The sequence below is a fragment of the Leptodactylus fuscus genome, chromosome 4 (assembly GCF_031893055.1).
Source record: "Leptodactylus fuscus isolate aLepFus1 chromosome 4, aLepFus1.hap2, whole genome shotgun sequence".
NCBI lineage: Eukaryota > Metazoa > Chordata > Amphibia > Anura > Leptodactylidae > Leptodactylus > Leptodactylus fuscus.
This window is the reverse complement of record NC_134268.1, coordinates 156,398,651-156,419,619: the sequence shown is the minus strand read 5'-3', so window position 1 is coordinate 156,419,619 and position 20,969 is coordinate 156,398,651. Positions and strand designations below refer to the sequence as shown.

Below are 20,969 nucleotides of genomic sequence, written 5' to 3'. Positions count from 1 at the left end.
TTAGGCATTGTAGCTCCAATTCAAAATCTTAATTAAATACATCTAATGATTCTAAAGGGAAATCAATTTTTTTCATGTGGTCTGTGGTGTGAAATGGCTGCTGCTCTTTAGTGTGAAGATGAGGAGGTGGTCTCTGATATTCCCCACTGTCAGTGACTTTGTAAGTGATTTTACATATGATTCACATTGTGTTAACATGTTAAATACATGACACAAATTACAAAACGTCATTGGAGTAGTGTGAAGTATACTCTGATCCATTCCCTTTTACTTTCAGTGGTTTATATATAACGAACTTGTAACTGTAAAGCGTATAGAGGTATCAGATGTACCTAGTGCCTGAAGGGGTATAGAATCCAGTATTGTAAATGTCCCTTATCAGATTTGGAGACCCATGCAGTTGAGTATAGAGGATCATAACATGTGTGAGGTCAAAATCCACTAACAAACCTTTCCACTTCCTTGAGAGCCAAACAGGTACAGTCTCAGTCTCTGCGGACTTTCTGCTTCAGGGAAACCACCGGCGTTTCCATAGGTATAATTGACATGCTGCGATGGACAAAAATGGAACGTTTGCATTGTTCTGCAATGTGTGGATGGGATTCACTACAGGGACTGTAAAACGACACGGTTTATACCACATGGGGCCCAGCCTTAAAGTTCCACCCTTGGAGCATTGAGATAAAAACTTGTGAGAGTTTTGCCATTTTACAGAGTATTTGTGCTGGAAATAACATTATCCTACATGTCCTACAATAAAATACAATACCGTGCAATGTCTAGCAAATATTAGCTAAATAGTAGACCCAAAAATCAGCCCGATACCTCTTATGTAGAGTTTTCAACAAGACTCTGCAAGTTTATGAGCTCACTAGTTCTACTTTAAAGATGGCTAATAAGAGAATTCACTTCCAACTTCTGAAATCCCTTTATGTTCATCCAGCTTAAAAGTCTGTTTATAGCCAAAAAGATTAAAATTCTGAATAAGAACTGCCAATCTGAAATTCCATTATGTGATTAAGCCAAGTTATTAATGAAGATATGGAAGGAAAAACATCAGAACTGTATCGTCTTCCATATCTCCGGAGAGAAACATCTACATTAGTGCCGGCTGCTTCTGTGGCTCAGGAACAAAATCTTAATTTTTAAGGGTCATTTGTATATTTCAGGTTCTAAAATTGTGAATTATTTAAGATCATATAACAAAGGCATTCGTCACTGTGTGAAGATTGTAAAAGCTTTTATGAAAGATCACTAGTTAAAGAAAATATCATGTTAAGTGTTAGATAAGAATGTTATTCACTAAATGTAGCTACCCCTCTTACATCATGTTATAGGGTATTAGGTAACAACCAAATAAAATTGTAATGTTACATTGATCTTGGGTTCTTCTTACTTTCTCTCAGTGACCGTTCCGGTTGCTGTTCCAGGTGTTGTGTTGCTGTGGCATCACTCACTACCACATAGTCCCAACTATAGAACCCCCATAACAGTGCCAGTTCAGTGTTCAATGCTAGACACAAGTGCAATATTAATACATTAGGAAACAGTATTACCCATAGAAAGCAAGTCACAGAGCCTATATATTTTTCACTTATCACACTCCATAAATTTTTACTTATCATTCACCGGCCATATAGGCACAGTGCCCAAACATAATGGATAGGCAGTGGATGCCAACAGTATCTTCAATATATTACCTATAGTGTGCAGGGCTAGGAGCCCCAGAGCCTTAGGCCCTGTTCACATCTGTGTTTGGTATTCCGTTTAGGGAGTCCACTTGGGGACCCCCTCGAACAGAAACCTATGCACATTAAGAAGTGGTTAGCTCAGAAAACACAGGGACCCCATAGACTATTATGGGGTCCATGTGGTTTCTGCACGAAACATGTGGGGAGAAAAGTGCTGCTTGCAGTACTATTTTCTACGCATGATTTGTGCAGATAGTGAACGGAAACCACACGGACCCCAATATAGTCTATGGGGTCCCTGTGTTTTCTTAGCTAACCACTTGTTAATGTGCATAGGTTTCTGTTCGAGGGGGTCCCCAAGTGGACTCCCTAAACGGAATACCAAACACAGATGTGAACCGGGCCTTACACCAAAGCACCTTTGTAGGCTACAAAGAAACAGCCGTTTACTATATCTCTCCAAACTCACATACTGCACATGTAACTCTCTTCAGTGCCCACCTACCCAGTACCCCTGATGGATTTGCATGCTGTTGTGCAGAGCAGTATATTCCCTTTCAATATACTGAGCATCTCTTTCACGTATTATTCTGTGTCTTGCAGGAGAAGAAGGCATACAAGTGTTGTAGTTGTATATAAGGAAAGGAAACCATTTGGTGAAACAGAGGAAGTGATTCGTTAATACTACAATGTATCAATATGGCGCAAGCAGCACCTAAAGTATGGCCCAGCTCTTGCGCTGGAAGTATAGTTATAACCACATTTGCATGTTGTACCTCTTAAAAAAAATGTGTTGCTTTATATACAATTCATATTTTCCATAACCTTTTTCTAGACACTTTCAAAACTGTTACAGTAGGCGTAGAAAATATCTAAATGCATAATACCTTTAGTCTTTGCACCTTGTATTACCAATACTGCAATATTTTGTGGTGCATTTTTAAATAGCACTATCAATTCTCCCCTTGTCTTCCATCTTCTTTAAAATAGACTTAAATGATATACATCTTTCTTTATGGATGACAAAATAAGTCAAGCAGTAGATAGACGGAATCAACAAAAAAAAAGCCTTCATTGATGGATTGCAAAAGCTTTTTTTCCAGTGAAGGTTTATTCACACAGGAACATACATGGCAACAAGGCCGCTGGGTTAAATAAAGTATATATGCCACAGTATATTTTTTGCAGGATTGCTCTGACAGCTGACTATGCCATCCTTGAAAAAAAGGTATGCTGATGTACACTAGTGTTATGGATGCCCTTTTGACCTGTGTCGGATGAATAGGAGTAAAGATATGTTTGTGTATAGCATATGGGGTGAGCTTTCCCGAAACATATTGCAAATGGACACTGCAAATGAAGAGTTCATTCACACTAACTCTGCTACAATTAAAACTTAGCAATAAATATTTTTTCTGTGCCCCTGAAGCTCAGCCATGTTCTCCCTGATCATCCTCATGTCCAGCTTTAGGCTGTAGGACAGCAGACCGGAGTAGCACCTCTTCCTTCTACCGTGAAGGTTATTAAGCCCCTCCCCTTTCTTAAGCCCAACCTTTTTAGCGGGCTACTAACTGAAGATAGAGGAGATCACCAGAAAATAAATCTTCAGGATTTCTTCTATACTTATTGTGTCTGAACAATGCCCAAGATGTTGCAGACTGACAAATAATGAGAATAATAATATTTCCTGCCTATTTTTTATCACTCATTTCTAGGCTTTGGGTTACTTTAAAATACATTATTTCTGTTATTTTTTTTCATAAAAACAATTATGATCTACCGACACTATCTAACAGAACCAGAAACCATGGAATATTGTAACCTGTTAGAAAATGGAAAATCTGGGTAGAGTAATATATATCTAATTCCTCTCGGAGTCTCCACTGACTTGTCCTGATCTAATCTGCTAAGGCTTCTATTCCCAGGTGCAAGTTGCAGATGACTAGCTGAATAGCGGAACTGTGCGTGAAATGCTCCTACAAGAACAATACATTCATAGACACATGGGCCCACCATATGCTACCGTACAAAATCCTGACACCATGTCAGTTTGCTGTGGTTTTCCATTTTCACCATATGCTCCTTGTATTTGTGCCATTTCTTCTAGTAAATGGTTATTACACATTGTTTCCTATTAGAGCTACACTGCTAGTAGGTGCTCTCAATGACAAAAAATAACTAGCTACCTGTGCAAAAAGAAAGCAAAAAATCGAGACTCTTCCGTGTTCTAGTGATTAAAGGAATAGTAAAGATGTATGCCATGATAGAGCGGTTCTAAACAGTAGCAGATGTTTTCTTGCAAGACAATATGTCTCGCTGAAATGAAACTTCTTTTCCTAAGGCAAGGTGACATATGAGTCACTCTGTGCTATTCTGTTCTCTGAGTGTCACTGACAAAAAAACCTGTTGGATTTTCATTTATAAATTTGCTAATAGACTCATCCATGACTAAAGAAGCTCCATCAACTCTGCTACCCTGTATTATAGCCAGATATAGACCCACTGCTAGAAACTGATAGAAACTGGAATAACAAACCATATGTTTCTCAGCATACTACAGTAGTCCAATGAATGGCCCATTCACACTACGGATACGCTGACTGATTCTGAACGTTAAAACACATTCAGAATCAGCGCGTATAAAGCAGATCCCATTCATTTCAATGGGAGCCGGCATACGAGCGCTCCCCATTGAAATGAATGGGCTGCTTTTTTCTCTACGAGCGCTCCCATTGAAGTGAATGGGAAGCGCTCGCGTGTACGGCTCGGAATGAGCCGAGTGAGCCGTACACACGTTCAGAATCAGTCAGTGTATCTGTAGTGTGAATGGACCCTATAGCTGGTCATAGCCATTGAATAGCTGTTGACCAGACTAGTTGCCCGCTGACACCTATTCCTTAGACAGTTCCCATATATATGCATCCTTGATTCAGCTGAGCATGGGAATAGGGTGCTAGCACTCCTGCATTTCTGTTACATTTTCTACTGTATAGGTTTGATTCCATTGTGGTACACCAACATGACCATAGAATTTAATGGACAAACTTGTGGCTTAAGCGTGTCCTTTTAGCATAAATTTATCTGCAGCCTAAACTTTACAATCTTGAAGACCAAGTTAATTTTGGCCTTTAAGGACACAAACAAATTGCTCTTAATAAATTCCCCTTGTGTATACAATGCCCAAGAGAGCGTCTTCAACAGACAAAAAGCAAATATTGAAGCACTGGTACATGCTGAGCAGATCTATAGGACAGCTATGTCTATTGACAAGTATTGCTGTAATTGTCAATAAGAGCTGCCAAATAGTCCTTTTGTTGTGAGAAATATTATTCAGGTAGGTCAGAATTTACACGTGAATAAGCCACCATGCAAACACTTATCTCTGTTTGCGCTGTTGAAATAATGGAAATAATGTACGTTTTAATGGCAGAGTGGTATCTGCACAATGGTTAATGTGTATACTTTCTGTAAGATGAGACCCATGTGGTCAACCAATGAATAGATATTGATTTTATCCTATTTTGAAAGCATTCTAGTTTTGGCAATGTGTGTAAACATTTCTTGTGATTCTTGCTCCAGATCAGCTCTCATCCATCTTCACATGCAGTTCTTATCAAATAGCTCCAGATATTTACATCATCTGTGTGCCATGGTTTATTTCATTTCTTCATTACATCAGATTATCAGGTTTCTCTTTTCATCTACGACAAAGCTCTAGTTCTCCTGCTTGTCAACAGCTGGTGGCCTTCCAGAATCCTTCTATTTTCCTACAGACTTTCTGCTGTGACTATGTTCTATTCTATTCACTGAATTCTAAGTATTTACATAAATGTGAAGGTCATTTCACCAACACTGCATCAAAAACTTTACCCTTGGGGTTTGCAAGAAAAGTTTTAAATTTGATATTTTTCACTTCTTCCCAGATATCCCATATTCTTGTTTTTATATTCTTCATATTTGGCTTGAGAATCAGACTTCATGTTGAACAAAAAGAAATGGTGTGTTTTTTTTTTTTTAAACATGGCAGCTTATGGGCAATGGATGACTGAAAATGGCAGAAGTCATAGAAGTCAGTAAGATCAATGAGTTTATCCCATGCAATAAAAACAATGTATACTACTTGGTATATGTCTTATTGAGATGGGAGACAATGGGCAATAGGGCCACTATATGCATGTGTACAATATACATCATATATGCCATCCTGTGTCATCTCAGAATGTGTCATGTCAATGGTAGAGTTAAGGAAGGACATGGGTATATTTGTTGCATTGATTTATGCAACTACAAATCTGTTCCAATCCACCAAATGGGATTGTTTCTTCTAATATATTTCTGTATCCCATATTTAAATGAATGAGTCTGTCACAGAAATTTCTGAAACTACCATCTGAAGACCTAATATCTTAGATGGTCTCAAAATTTCTAGGACCAATAATTTGTCCCAAATAAAATGGTTCCTATAATTTGATATCAGTCATTTATATCAAGTCATCCAGGAGTCATTAAAGATCCCGCAAGAACATACGAGCATTGTAGACCTCTAGCCCCAGGTAACATCAATGTTCATGATGCCACATAACATTTTTGAGCTATTATGCCTGGCATAAACCCAATACAGTAAGAGCATGATGCAAACTGTCAGATCTAGTGGTGGTAGTATAATGGTACAAGCTTGTTACTCTGCCTCAGGCCGGGATAACTTGTCATTATTAAAGAAATCATGAATTCAACATTGCACCACAATGGCAATTCCTGTTAGTAAGCTCTATGAGTCAAGGAGGAGAACCTCTAACCAGCTTCTGTTCTGGCAGACAAGGCCTATTCACATATTACAAAGTGGGCCTTTTATATTCTGGAGTCAGATCCATATCTTCTTAATCTATTTAAAGAGGACCTATATTAATACTCCCGACTGTATTCCAGGGGAAATTGTAAAACACCAGCATTATATATAGTTCTAAAAGAAGTAGCTTTGAAAATTGTTATTTCCATAAGAATCAAGCATTTACTAAAAAGACATGTCTGCAGCTGAATAACTGAAAAATCAAACAATATAAAGATTAAATTTGCTTAAATAAGCACTAACACTAGGTTCACACTATAGCATTGCAGGGAACCCAAGCAAAGAGGAGGCGGACACCTAATTCTGCGGTTACACATGGAGCCTGGACGACTCCATTGACTATGTCGTTTGGGGGGGGGAAACTCCTATGTCGATATTAGGGTGCATTCACACTGAGTAAACGCTAGCTTATTTTGTAGAGTAAAATTACACTTGTAAATTTTGCTATCCCATTGACTTCAATGACATTTTACAGGCGTATTTTTACAGGCGTATTTTTTACAGGCGTATTTTTTACAGGCGTATTTTTACACTTGTAAAAAAATATCATTGAAGTCAATGGGATAGCAAAATTTACAAGTGTAATTTTACTCTACAAAATAAGCTAGCGTTTACTCAGTGTGAATGCACCCTTAGGCAGACTCTGTGACTGATTCTCGAAATCTATTTGGCCTCACTGTTTGATAGACTGCAGTATTTTTTGCATGTTACTGACATAAATATTTTGCAGAAATCCTGCAGAGAACAGTAAGGTTAAAGGGGTTCTTCAAGACTGATATTGATGACCTATCATTATGAAAGGTCATGTATATCTTATCACTGGGATTTGAACACCGCCGTCCACCCCTATTGATCATCTGCTGCTGCCTCCAGATCTGCACAGCGCATGGAACTAGAAGCACTCAACTCTTTACACTGGGTATTGGCATCAGGGCATTACTGCTCAGGTTTCATTCAAGAGGGGCTGAGGATTATAAATGGCAGTTCACATGGAGGAAATTTTCCTAGCTGAAAGATTCAGCTTCAGGAATTTGAAGTTGAATTTTTTTGAGCTGAAAAAAAAAAAAAAAAATCACCTTCAGAAATCGAAGCTGATTTTTAACTTGTCCAAATTCTTCTTCAAATTCCAGATCAAAATATGTGTTAAATTGTGCACCTGCCAGGCAGTATTAGCTGTATCCCATTCACTTCAATAGAAGGTATCAGGTGGAATCTGCCTGAAGATCGAACATGATGCTTATCTTTCCACTAGCTGAAAAAAATCTGCTAGAGGAAAAATCATCATTTGACTCCCAAGGAAGTGAACAGAGGCTGGTTTCATGCAGAATTTGGAGCTGATTTTGAGCAGTATCCGCCTAAATTCAGTGCCAAATTCTTCCACATGAACATACCCTAAGAGGAGTGGATCTTCTGCTGTTCTGTCTTGCTGCATAGCAAGAAGGCTTCTGCTCCATCCAGTTGTCTTACAGGCTGGCACAAGACAGTGAAGACACGGGACATAACTAAACTCCAGAGACACACAGAAGATTTCTCTAGTTATTTAGCTTTTTTAAATTATGATTTCTAAAAAAATAGGTCCAAATTAAATCATGAAATTAAGGGAGTAGGTGCTAGGATACTTTTCTAGTTACACTTTATGTTTTTTCTTTTTTACTTTAATCAAATTCTTCACATAAACCCAATAGAGATTGTGTTGTAGGACCTGAAAAGAGCAGTTCATGCATACAGTACACAGCTTCTCAATGTATCTGAATTAGAGCAATTAAAATGCGTTCTCTAATTAGAATGTGATTGCTACATGTTTACATGCATATAATGTGCTGTGGTTTCCCAGGTGAAAATCATTCAAGTGGATTGAACTGAATTTCTTAATACATTTAATTTTCCTGAAAGGGTTTTCTGGCTTTATGTAAATAAAGCTTAATCACTGTATAATGAAATGTTCTGCAACTTTCTTATATACGTTGCATTTTATAAGCTTATCTCTGTTTCCCTGACAGTAAATGGCAGTATTTTGTTGCTGCAGAATCCATTATTGGCAGCTTAAGCACATGGGATTTTATGGTACTTTCATGAGAGACCTATACAGGTGTTTTGTGCTTTATTCCAAGCCCCTGGCAAAAATTTATGTAAATGCATCCCTGTCGGATCATGTTGGATCATGTCCAAATTAGGAAAGGTTACTAGACAGGGTTGCCCCCTCCTCCCTTTATTTTTGTCTTGCTCATAGAGCCCTTGGCTAAGGCCATCCAGCAGCCCCAATGGGTACATGGAGTTCAGACTGGTGAAGGCTCCCATGGCAAATATTTGATATTACTATGTGGTGGCACAAATTTCCTTTCTTAAAACCTGGTGGCAGAATAATTTACACCACCGTGTCCATAGTGAATCCTTTTCAGTGCCATTTAACAATCTATGCACTGGTTGTCTTCACCTTATTCTTACTCCTAGACATACAATTATTTTCATATGGTGGAGGGGGGCACTCAGTAACAATAGATGTTATAGTTTCTTATAGTATTTTATTATTACTATTATTTTTATTATATACTGTAGCTAAGTGATGGTTTCCCTATAGGTATAATGTAAACAAAGTCCACAGGGGAAACCTCTGCAAATTTTCTGTATAAAGTGATACGGGAAGAACTGCAATTTGTTCTCAGCGCATATTTCCTGCAGCGTTTTTTGCTGCAGGAAGCCACATGGAGCCTTAGCCTTAAGTCCTTTTCACATAATTATATTAGCTCTGCATATTTTGTAGGTCTCGAATAGAGAGTTAGGGTAAGTTCACACCGGGTTTTTTGGTCTGGAACCTGAGGCGGAGGCCGGCTCAAGTTCCGGACCAAAATACGGGTAGCCGCGACTGGATGCCGGTGCAGTGCAGTGCACCGGCATCCAGTTGCATACTCTGCTCTGGATTAAGCTCAAATGAATGGGCCTAGTCGGGAGGGAGTGTCTTCAGGTGGATGTCGCGAGGTGAATCCACCTGAAAGAATGAGCATGTTGCTTCTTTTTCCGGGAGCCGGAATATATGGCTCCCGGAAAAAAGGACGAACCAGCTCCCATTGATTTCAATGGAAGCTGTCTTTTTGGTCAAGATTTTGAGGCGGATACGGCCTCAAAATCCTGAACAAAAAACCCTGTGTGAACTTACCCTTAGGCTAAGGCCCCATGTTGCAAAACACAGCTAAAAATGCTGTGGAAAAAAAACAAAGCTGAAAGTAATGTTTTTTTTCCCACAGCGTCTTTCATTATGTTTTTGCTGTGCTTTTCTCTGCTTTTCTCTTCTCTTATTAAATCTATAGGGAAAACACAATTGCTTCCGCAGATAAAATTGTCATGCTGCATTTTTCAAGTACATTTGCATTTTTTTAAAATACAGCTTTCCCGCAGCATTTTTTCAGAATGTGTGAATGGGATTTGCCAGAATTTCATTCACTTTGCCGGTATTGTAAAATACAGCATTTTTCTGAGGCGTTTGCAGTAAAAACACTGTGTTTACACAACGTGGGACCTTAGCCTTAGTGTTAGTCAATGCAGTAGTAACCATTTTTGTATTTTTATAGTTTTTGCATACATTGTAAATTTCCTTAACCAGTACAAGGGCATATTTTTAGAGGGTGCAGAGATTTTCCTAGTGTGTGATTAGGACAAAGACCCCTCTGTTATACAAAAAAAAAACAACTCCTTGTTATAAATGGTGCAGGGTAGGTGTTGACCTTACTACAAATTTTACTTTGGGGTGCAGGAACTTCAGGTTACATCAGCCAGTGAGTTTATGGTGCAGGTTTGAAATGTGAAGGTTTCTCTGTCTTATTTTTGGCCTTAAAGGGGTATTGCCATCTGGAAGGGTTTGTCCTATAAGGAAATGTCCAAAAGAATGCCAACTTCTGGACCCGCATCTTGAAAATGGTTTTGTTTTTGCAATCAGTGGGATGTCTTAGCTCCAGAATTCCCACTGATCAAACCTTACTATGACTATACTATGAGTATGACATGTCAAAGATTTTTTAGATAAGTGCCCTTTAGGGTAAGTTCAGATGGGGTTTCCGCCTCAGGTTCCGGACCAAAAACCGGGTAGCCGCAATTGAAAGCTGGTGCACTGCACCAGCATCCAGTCGTGCACTCCGCTCCGGATTAGGCCCAATGAATGGGCCTAGTTTGGAAGAGGGTGTGTCTTCAGGCCGAATCACGAGGCGAAACGGCCTGAAGAATGAGCATCTCGCTTCTTTTTTTCCGGGAGCTGGAACAAACCGGCTCCCAGAAAAAAAGAACTGACCAGCTCCCATTGATTTCTTTTTGGTCAGGATTTTCAGGCGGATGCAGCCTCACAATAATGACCAAAAAAACTCTGTCTGAACTTACCCTAAGTGTATGTTCACCAAGCGGAAAATGAAGAGGAATTTGGTGTGGACATTCTTGGCAAGATCAAGCATGATGCTTATTTTCTAGGACGAAGCATGCTGCTGATTCTGGAATGAAATCCACACGAAAATCAGCAGCAAATTCTGCTGCGTGAACATACCCAAAATTTGTGAATTCTTTGCGTGGATTTTCATGTTCTTCAGCCTTTGCACACTTGAAGAAATTCTGTTCAGGGCATGAAGCCACATTGCAGAATTACTCCCTGTGTCACCAAATGATTCTTTGACACCAGGATAACGCTTCAGGTGCGACTGTAGATAATACACATACAAGTTTGATTTATTTTTACCTGGAACAAACATTTCTCCGAACTAGATATTGCTTCTTTTAGTAATAACTCTTGTTGCCAATGCAGTGTGTTAAACATCCCAGGACAGGTAATATCCTCAGCATTATTTCTCCAAACAAGAAAAATCGGATGTTCTCTGGAGTTCCATTGGTGGGCTCCAAACAGTAATAGCTATATCTGTGATTTATGATGTCACTTGGTCAGAATATCTACCTCTAAAATATATTCATATATCATATTGGATTCCTGGCTGACAGGGAGAGGAGATGGAGCTTTCTCAATGAAAAGCTGCACCAAGCAAGATACAGACAAAGATATGATATTTTTCTTGAGCCTGCCACTTCTAATTCCCAAGATATGTTTCTATCCTTTGATGTCCTTGAATAACAGAATTTGTTTTGACTGTTGAAAAGTAAAGGAAATCAGTGGTGCATGGGAACAAGTGAGGTGTTTTATGGGGATGCCAGCAGCAGACTCGCTGAGTTGAAAGCCTGCCACATGCTTGTGTATGAGAAAGAGATGAGTGCTTGCCAGGAACCCACTGTGAATCTGTTTGTAAATTCCGGGCTAGGGTGTGAATGACACCTTTCCTGGCAGCGCAAGACACTAGAGTCAAAAGTACCAACCTGGCCTCAGGCAGGTGCATCAAAAGCACCGAACTGGCCAGAGGCAAGAGTATCAAACGCAAGCGGGTCACGCCTGGCAAGAAAATTGTCACAATCTGCTAGAGTTTTTTACACAGTGGTGCCATGGTTTGTAGCTCCCATACATATCCCTCTGGAAATAGAAGCATTAAAAAGAATTGTCTTTTTATTTCTTTTTTGCATTGTCTTTAGACTATAACTTGTGCAGTTTAGCTAAATTACTGAACACTTAAAGGGAACCTGCCTGGTGGATTTTCCATCGCAAACTTGCCCCATTATTTGCAGAATGAAGTAATTCCCTTTCCATTGGTGTCTTCTATAATGTTTCTATTTCAGCAAAGTGAAGTTATAAGTGTGTGAAAGCATAAAAAAACATATATAAATTATTTTAAGTAGTCATAGTGGGCGGGAGCAGTGGCGTAACTACCGTGGTAGCAGTGGTAGCAGCTGCCACAGGGCCCGGGACATTAGAGGCCCGGCGACAGCCGCTACTGCTGCGTTTTTTTTTTAAAAAAATAGGCCGTTACCAGCTGGAGTTACTCCAGCCGGTAAAGGGCCCTATATACTTACCAATCCTGTCAGGGGCCAGGATCGGTAAGTGACGGTGCGGGCTTACAAGCACTATTATACTCGGGGGTCTTTTCGGACCCCCGAGTATAACGATTGAAGGTCGGGGAGAGGTAAGATAACATAAAAAACTGTGTTACTTACCTATCCAGGCTCCGGGCAGGCTTCGGCCTACTTGTGTGACGCAGGGCCCCGGTCACATGATGTCCCGGAAGATGGCCGACAGCGATGGAGAATGCAGGGGAGTCGGGAGATAGGTAAGTAACATTAGTTTGTTGTTTGTATCCCTCTGTGTCTCTGATTATTATACTCTGGGGTCTGAAAAGACCCCAGACTATAATAGTTGTTCATAGGTGTCCATGTGTACTGGGGCCAGTATGGGGACATAATACTGTGTACTGGGGCCAGTATGGGGACATAATACTGTGTACTGGGGCCAGTATAGGGACATAATACTGTGTACTGGGGCCACTATGGGGACATAATACTGTGCGCAGGGGCCAATATAGGATATTATAGTGTGCTCAGAAATGCGCGCGGGGGAGGTGGGGGCAGCGGCGGCGTTAGGGGTCAGTTGGTCGAGGTCTTCAGTGTCGGTTGGGGGGGGCATGTCAAAAGTTCACCACGGAGCCCCGCCATTCCTAGTTACGCCACTGGGCGGGAGCAGCTTCAGCCCCAGTCATACTGGACATGACTGACACTTCCCTCACAGTCCCCTCTCTCCCTGACTACACTGGACTTTATTTTCTTATCTGACAGATTCCTTTTCAGGTCCTCAGGCACACGGTATTATATGCCGCTAGAAAGCTGACATTCAGCTCACTATCAGCTTTCCAGTTATGTGCCCCAGGAGAAAAGCTATTGGTGCCGTTATCATAGCTCTTCAGTGTCAGAAGGGTATTCCTGACAGTGTGTCCATATCACTGTACTGTCAGAGGGTGCATTCACTACCGTCCAACAATGACAATGAGCGCGTTCCTCACTGCTCAGAGTCATGGCAATACAGAGCTACGGATAGTACTGTGAGGAGGGGCGTTCCTCACAGACTGTGAGGAACGCCCTTCTGACACTGAAGAGCTATGGTAATAGCACCGATACCTCAGGCCCAGGAGCACATAAAGGGCAAAGCCGATGAGACGCTGAATTCGGCTTTCTAGCGGTATATAATACCACTTGTGCCCAAGGACCTGAAAGGTCCTCTTTAAATAGACATTACACTGAAATAGCCTTGATTCTATGGAGTATTATGCCAGTGTGGTAGAAAGGAGAAATAAAAACACCATAATATACATTATTTAGAAAGAAATTATTTGATCTGAAGGATATTTCATATCTTCATATGTCTTTATACCTTTCCTTTTGGCTAAACGTGACCAGATATGTTTGACAAAAAAGACCAGCTTCTTAGCAATAGGTGATTTCACAATATTGTGTTGCAAAGACATATGCTATATGTGTCTGTATAGCCACCCAGTGTTTGTGTTGTGATTTGCGGCCTGTGAAACATTTTGCTAGCATGTCACAATAGTGTGTTACATTAGTTTCATAAGAAACTAGAGTCCTTTACCAAAGTCAAGGAAGAGCATATCTGTATGTTGACCTCCATAAATATGGCAGTTCTGAATAAATGAGCAATAATGAAAGAAAATTAAAGAAAGAAAAAAAGTAAAAATAGCGAATTAAGACGTTAGGTATCCGCCTAATGCTGTGTCTATTCATTGGCTAACACTGAGAACAATCTGAAGTGCGTTTTTCTGGCCATTTCCATTTCATTTTAATTAATAGCATTTTCAACAATGGCAGATACATGTTGCTACTGCATAATGTACTTTCTGGTCTATGTGTATGATACAATAAAAGAGAATCCTGCAAGTCAAAGTTAAAAGATTAAGATGCCCCCAGGAACAGAAAAAGGTTTTAGATAAGCTCTAATAAACCTGCTACATCTGTGTCTCACGGAGAAGAAAGGCTTTTGCTTTGATAATATTGTACATTGTGTAGAGAACTTTTTTGGCAGCTTAGCTTCTCTGAGAATTTTAGAATGGGTTCATTGCAGAAAATGGGCTAAGGCTGACACCTGTCAAAGACACTGCCAGATTTCAGGAAGAACTGAGGAACCTTTGTGTCTCTGGTTCGGAGATAGTTTAGTACCTCTCATAAAACCAGAAGACAAACAGCAAAATTGTTCCTGGTTGGGGTCTACAATGAAATCTATCTAAGCTTAAAGTACATGTTTATCTGTTGAAGAAGCAAATACAAAATTTGCCTTCCTAGTATAGTGTGCATTATACATTTCAGGATCCTTATTATCAATCCATTATAACAAAGCGGCCCCGGTCTGCTTCTCAGGTCTGTTTAATGTGGCTCCTGACCATCTAAATGCTTCCCTATACATCACCTTGCTCTTAATGTGGCTCCTTAAAGAATCCTACCACATTGAACATGCAGTTCGATCTGTAGGTAGCATTATATATATATATATATATATATATATATATATATATATATATATTCTATAGGATGCAGCTAAAGGTTCCAGAAATCCACAACCATACCTAATAATAGCAACAAAAATATAAAAAATGCACATCCAAACAAGACAACAATGATAACTTTATCAGTAGAAAACACTCATATAATGCAAACAATTGAAACCAGCAAATACTGTAGTTCACCACTACATGTGGATGATCGACCTACTGAAACTGAGCAAGTATAATGCCTTGACACGAAGTACCTAGTAGCGCACAGTGGTCTATAGGAAGAAATATCCTCCTACTTACAACTAGCAAATATATGCAAAGTGCTATCAACAAAAATGCACCACATAGAAAAAATGCTAAAAATTGCTAAGCACTAGAAAAATGCTAAAAATGACTCATGAACAAATAAAAACATGCAAATATACAATGCAAAATAATGTACCAAATGAGAAAAATAAACCTGTGAAGGGGGTAACCACACAATTTCCTTAATATCAGTGGAACACAAAGACCCAGCAGCAGCTAGCAGAGGAAAAGATCCCACACATATTATTGCCTCCATAATGGAGCTGCACTAGGAAGCTGGGATGTGCGCTGGGTCTTCACCTCGGTAGCTGATGGGTCTTTGCATTCCTCTGACATTCAACCCCTTCCCAACATCCACTGTAATAGTATGGTGGATGTTGAGCATTTAAATATGGTAGCCACTCAGGAGCTGAGGTCTCTGCTGTATTATACATTAAGGTCCCTGGTTTCTAGGTCAAAGCTGACCAGATATAATTTTGGGGTGGATTATTGGCACCCACAATGAGTGAAGGCTTATCTGGCAATACCAATATTTTGCATTGCATTTAAACCCTAGAGGGTCTAATAAATAAATTATAAAAATAAAAAATTCCCATATACCTAATTCCTTTATGCCAGTATATTTTATATGTTAAATTCTTGCACATCATCGCTATAAGCTCTGTAGTAACCATATGCTGCTAAAACGGGACCTAGTATATTACTCTCAATGCGTTTCACCCATATAGGTAGACCCGGGACATCAGGAGAGATCAAAGAAACCGAAACAATATTATGCAGTTAAAACTACAGTTCCCGAGGTCCCGATGGTCGGTGCCGATACCCGGAGAGAGAGTTCCTGGCATATAGGAATAGCCCATGTTTGGTATATGGGAGCTTATGGGTATTGTCCCAAAATAACTAGATTAATGGTTTTGTTGGGGAGATAGGTGCCACAGTTTGAATGTATCCCCATAACACAATCTGGTCATGGGTCGATAAACTATCATGGTAGACACTGGTAGGCATTAATTTGCTTACAGGGGTCGCTATGAGGTGTCTCTATTAAGGAACCTTAGTGGCAGGATATATCTAGAATGGATAAAGGGATATACAGTATATCTCTATACTTAAATATATGATTACCGACAGATATTGTTTTGGAGCACATAGTTCTTTTAGACCAAATAGGTCGTGATCAGTTTTTTTTATTGTATTTAATAAGTTTTATTTGTATTTAGCTCCTTGTCCACAATATAGGGCTATATTATGAGTCCTAGAATAAGGTGCATGATAGGAGTCCAGTATACAGGAAATTAGAAGACTGAAAGCTAAAATCCATACTGGATAGGTAATGCAGAGGGTTTACAAAGTAACACATTTTATACTGGTTACATTTCTATGGTAGATATATAGGATTAGTATTAGTGTACTGCTCGTTTTAGGCTTTGCCAAACTGTATTGGGTGCAAAATAAAAGATCTTTGTTCTTCAGTTGTTTGAATGCCATAAAATAATGTAGTTTGGTCACCACGCTTTCTCCAAAAATAGCAATAAAAAATAATCAAAAAGACATACATACTAAACAATAGTACCAATAAAAAAGTACATCTTGCCATGCAAATATAGACCCCTTACACATCTCTGTCACCTAAACAGTAAAAAGTTATAGACGTCAGGATATGGTGGCCGCAGGAAAGTTGTTCATTTTCAAAAAGTGACATTTTATTTGTAAAAGAGGTAAAACATAACAAAAGCAATAATGAATAGAGATGAGCGAACAGTAAAATGTTCGAGATTCGATATTCGTTTTGAGTAGCCCCTCAATATTCGACTACTCGAATCGAATATTGAACCCTATTATAGTCTATGGGGGGGAAATGCTAGTTTCAGGGGTAGGCAATGTTCGATCAAATTATACTTACCAAGTCCACGAGTGAGGGTCGGTCTGGATCCTCCGAGAAGTCTTCTCTGTGCAGCGTCCCCTCGGCATCTTCCGGCTCTGAATTCACTCTGCCAGGCATCGGGCCTGGGCAGAGCCGACTGCGCATGTCCGCACTACAAGTGGGCATGCGCAGTCGGCTCTGCCCAGGCCCGATACCTGGCAGAGTGAATTCAGAGACGGAAGACGCCACGGGGAAGGTGCACGGAGAAGACTTCTAAAGGTAGGAGAAGAACCAGTGTTCATTGGCCGACTGTATTCCATTCGAATAGCGAGTGGTACTCGATCGAGTATGAGTATTTTGAATACCGTAGTATTTGATCGAATACCTACTCGATCGAATACTACTTGCTCATCTCTAATAATGAGCTATCCGACAAAGTTGCCATGTCATTTGTATTGCAGAGTGAATGCTGTAAAAACAAAATGAAAAAAATGTTTTTTTCACATGGACTATCAAAAAATGTTAACAAAAATTAATAATAATATTATATCTATCCCAAATTAAAGTGCAACTTGTCATACAAAGCTATGTCGACAAAAAATAAAAAAGTTCTGAATTTTGGAAATCAGGGAAGAAAGATGTCAAAAAAGTTGCTGGGCATTGCCGTACAAACTACCCTGCATTCTTAAGGGGTTAACCAATTCCAGTTACAGAAAGGGTAGACATATGTGTATCTGCATGTGCACACTGAGTTTTCCGTCCACAAAAGTTACAAACTCAGAATTTTTTTTTAGGAATACTTCTACTGTAATACTGCAAGAAAAGGAAAAGTTCATGTTTCAGTGTGAAAAGTGCTTAGCTGTGAGTTTTTCGCTAGCCTTAATGTCCCTTAGCAGACAAATGAGTTGCTGTTTATAGGGTTTTGTTGCACAGTATGTTCTAAGGTTATTTTGAGGGCCACAAAAATCTGCCGTCCATATGAACAGTTGTACAATAGTCTAGTAGGCATATTACCTATATTATAATGTATCAGGTCATGCCCATTACTTGTCATGGTAAGATGGTATGATAAGTGATCTTTTAATGTCATTTGTTAACAATAACAACAACAACAACCCTCCCCCCCCCACCAAAATACCAGTTGTCACTTTCTGCTTTAGGTGCTATCTGTATGCAGAAAAAGTGTATTTATGTGTTCGTGCACTAAGACATAATTCTAGTTTTTTATTTTAATAATAATGTAGTCTTGAAATAATTACTGAATATGCCTATATGTTATGTTAGACAAGATTTCCTCTCGTTGCTTCATTTCATGGCGGTGACTGATAAACTGGAAATATAAACTTGAGTTTGGAGGAATTGGGGGTGTTTGAGGACAATGTTCCCTACGAATTCAACAAAATTCAGGTTTCTCATGTCTGTAATTTGCCTTTTTCTAAGACTTGCCAAGTGGGTTTTTATCACTGCTGCACTTGATATTGCGGACAGAAAAGGTGCAAAACCTGCCCTCACATACTGACCACTGACAGGATAGAGATACCAGACTCTAACAGGGAATATAAAATCCGAGGTACGTTCACCTGTAGCACACCTAATGTAGTGTATTTGATAATGTGCACCAAATGTTCCACTGAAAATCTGTATGTTGGAGAGACCAGACAGCAGCTTAGAATGCGTATGAATTCACATCGCCATACAATTAGAGAAGAAAGACTGGACCTTCCTATATCAAAACATTTCTGCAATGAGGATCATAATATCACTGATCACATGGAAATTTTAGTTTTAAAAGGGAATTTCAAATCAAAGAAAGAACGACAGATTTATGAGTGTAGATTTATGACCCTGCTTCAAACACTGGAGAGGGGGTTAAATCTGTCACATGGTTTTATGTCTTTTTACAGAAATCACTGACCTGAGACCCTGAGAACTGATAAGAACCTAGAATGTTTACATTGAATTGTACCAATTACTAACAACCCTCTACTTCCCTTCCTCATGGAATTCTATCCCTATGTGCCCTTTTGTATATAAATATGCATCCTTCAGAAATGGTTTTAAATTTACTTGAGAAAGGAGCCTATACATTCCGAAACGTTGTAATCTGTCATCATTATGAGTTAGCCATTAAAAAGGAATCAACTACTGAAGACTATCAAGTTTTTATGTTTTTTTTTTAAATATTTCCTACCCACTGGCTAACATGGTACGAGAACAAACATTTTCCTTGCACTTGATAAAGGGAAGCTTATCCCCAAAACGCATTGTGCTATTGTGCATTGTGCCTGCTATTCCATCTGCATCTGAGTCCTGGCCCATTCAGCTTCCTTGCTGCCTGTTCACACAATCCTGTTTTATTTTGTTAAGTATTGGGCTCCTTATCCAAACATAGTTGCTCCGGGTTCAGCTAACCCTAGCTTATTTTCTGTTTGGAGGTTTGGATTTTTGTAGGGTTTTTTGTGTGTGATACTAAGTTCTGTTTATCCTATCCCTTTTCATAGAGTCAGTATTTCTGTGTTTCACATTTATTTTGTGTTCTATTCTTTGTGTTAATCATATTCACTGTTTGTCCAGTCTGGACATCTGTGGGGGGCTTTTCTGTATCTTTTCTCTCCTTCATAAATGTGAAACTAGTCAGGTTTCTGTTTCACTGGTAGGTGAGTTATTTCTCCGACTGTGTCCGCGCCCACTCAGGCAAGTTAGTCGGGCCCAATGGCTACTTCTAGTGTGCGAGGCAGGGTATAGGAGTATCACACACTAGATATTCCAAACTGCTCATTACTCTTGTTTTTTTTGTTTTTTCTTTTAGGTTTTCTATTTAAACTGACTGAGAAGTTATCAGTCAGGGGCCAGTCCATGGTCAGAGATGCCCAGACCATAGCAGTTGTACTTTCCAATAAAGAGACGTGTTATCACCCACAAGAGTGACCTAGAATCTATTTGTCTTTATGAGCGCAAACAGTCTGAATTTTTTGTGTTTACCAAGCCTCTGCTTTTGTGTGCAACTCATAACAAAAGGCATTGAAAACAATGCAAACAAGTTGAGTCATACCTCCCAACTTTTGAAGAACTGAAAGAGGGACAAAATGTGCTGCAAATTTAACCCCGCCCACTTTTGTGTTGACTCCGCCCACTCGTTAATTTTTCATGTGCCCGCACACAGTATTCTCGCTTCCCCGCTGCCGCCAGTCTTGCTGACACATATGCGGCTGAAGCGAGGAGCTGACACAGGTCAGCTCCTCGCTTCAGCCGCATATGTGTCAGCGAGAGAGGCGCGCAGAGAGCGGCGAGGGAGTGGAGGAGAAGGTCAGCTCCTCGCTTCAGCCACATATGTGTCAGGGAGAGAGGCTCGCAGCGGCAAAGCGAGGAGCTGACCTGTGTCAGCTCCTTGCTTCAGCCGCATATGTGTTCAACTCCAGAGGACGCAGATCTAAGTTGAAATCGGGACATACCTCCCTCCAACCGGGACCGCGGGACATGTCACCCAAATCGTGACTGTCCCGCGGAAATCGGGATGGTTGGGAGGTATGAGTTGAGTGACGCTAGGTTCACACTAGTGTTCGGCAGTCCGTTCTCAGCTTTCCATCTTCTGAATGCAGAAGACGGAAAGCTGTCAGACCGGGTCCGGCCGTGTGCGACGGTGAGCGTTTTATGCTCTCCACTGCGAAACCGTTTTTTTAAAACCGGAAACAGAGTACTGCATGCCGACTCTGTGTCCGATTTAAAAAAACCGGTTTCGCAACGGAGAGCATAAAACGCTCACCACCGCTCACGGCCGGACATCTTTCAAACCTATTCAAATGAATGGGTATGAAAGAGTCCTGCAGGTTTCCGTCTCCTGCTCTGTTTTGTGC

The 20,969-nt window shown here is 40.0% G+C and overlaps 2 protein-coding genes across 2 annotated transcripts in view; both read right to left on the bottom strand.

Moving 5' to 3' along the window:
* Nucleotides 1–425, bottom strand: part of LOC142200711 (carboxymethylenebutenolidase homolog) — a 187,409-nt gene extending 186,984 nt beyond the window's left edge. The window contains exon 1 of the mRNA XM_075271263.1: nt 422–425. The gene's annotated coding sequence lies outside the window, so the exon portion shown is untranslated. The remainder of the gene's footprint in view (nt 1–421) is intronic.
* CNTNAP2 (contactin associated protein 2) overlaps nt 1–20,969 on the bottom strand; it is a 1,390,705-nt gene that overhangs the window by 152,765 nt on the left and 1,216,971 nt on the right. The gene's annotated exons all lie outside the window — the stretch shown is intronic.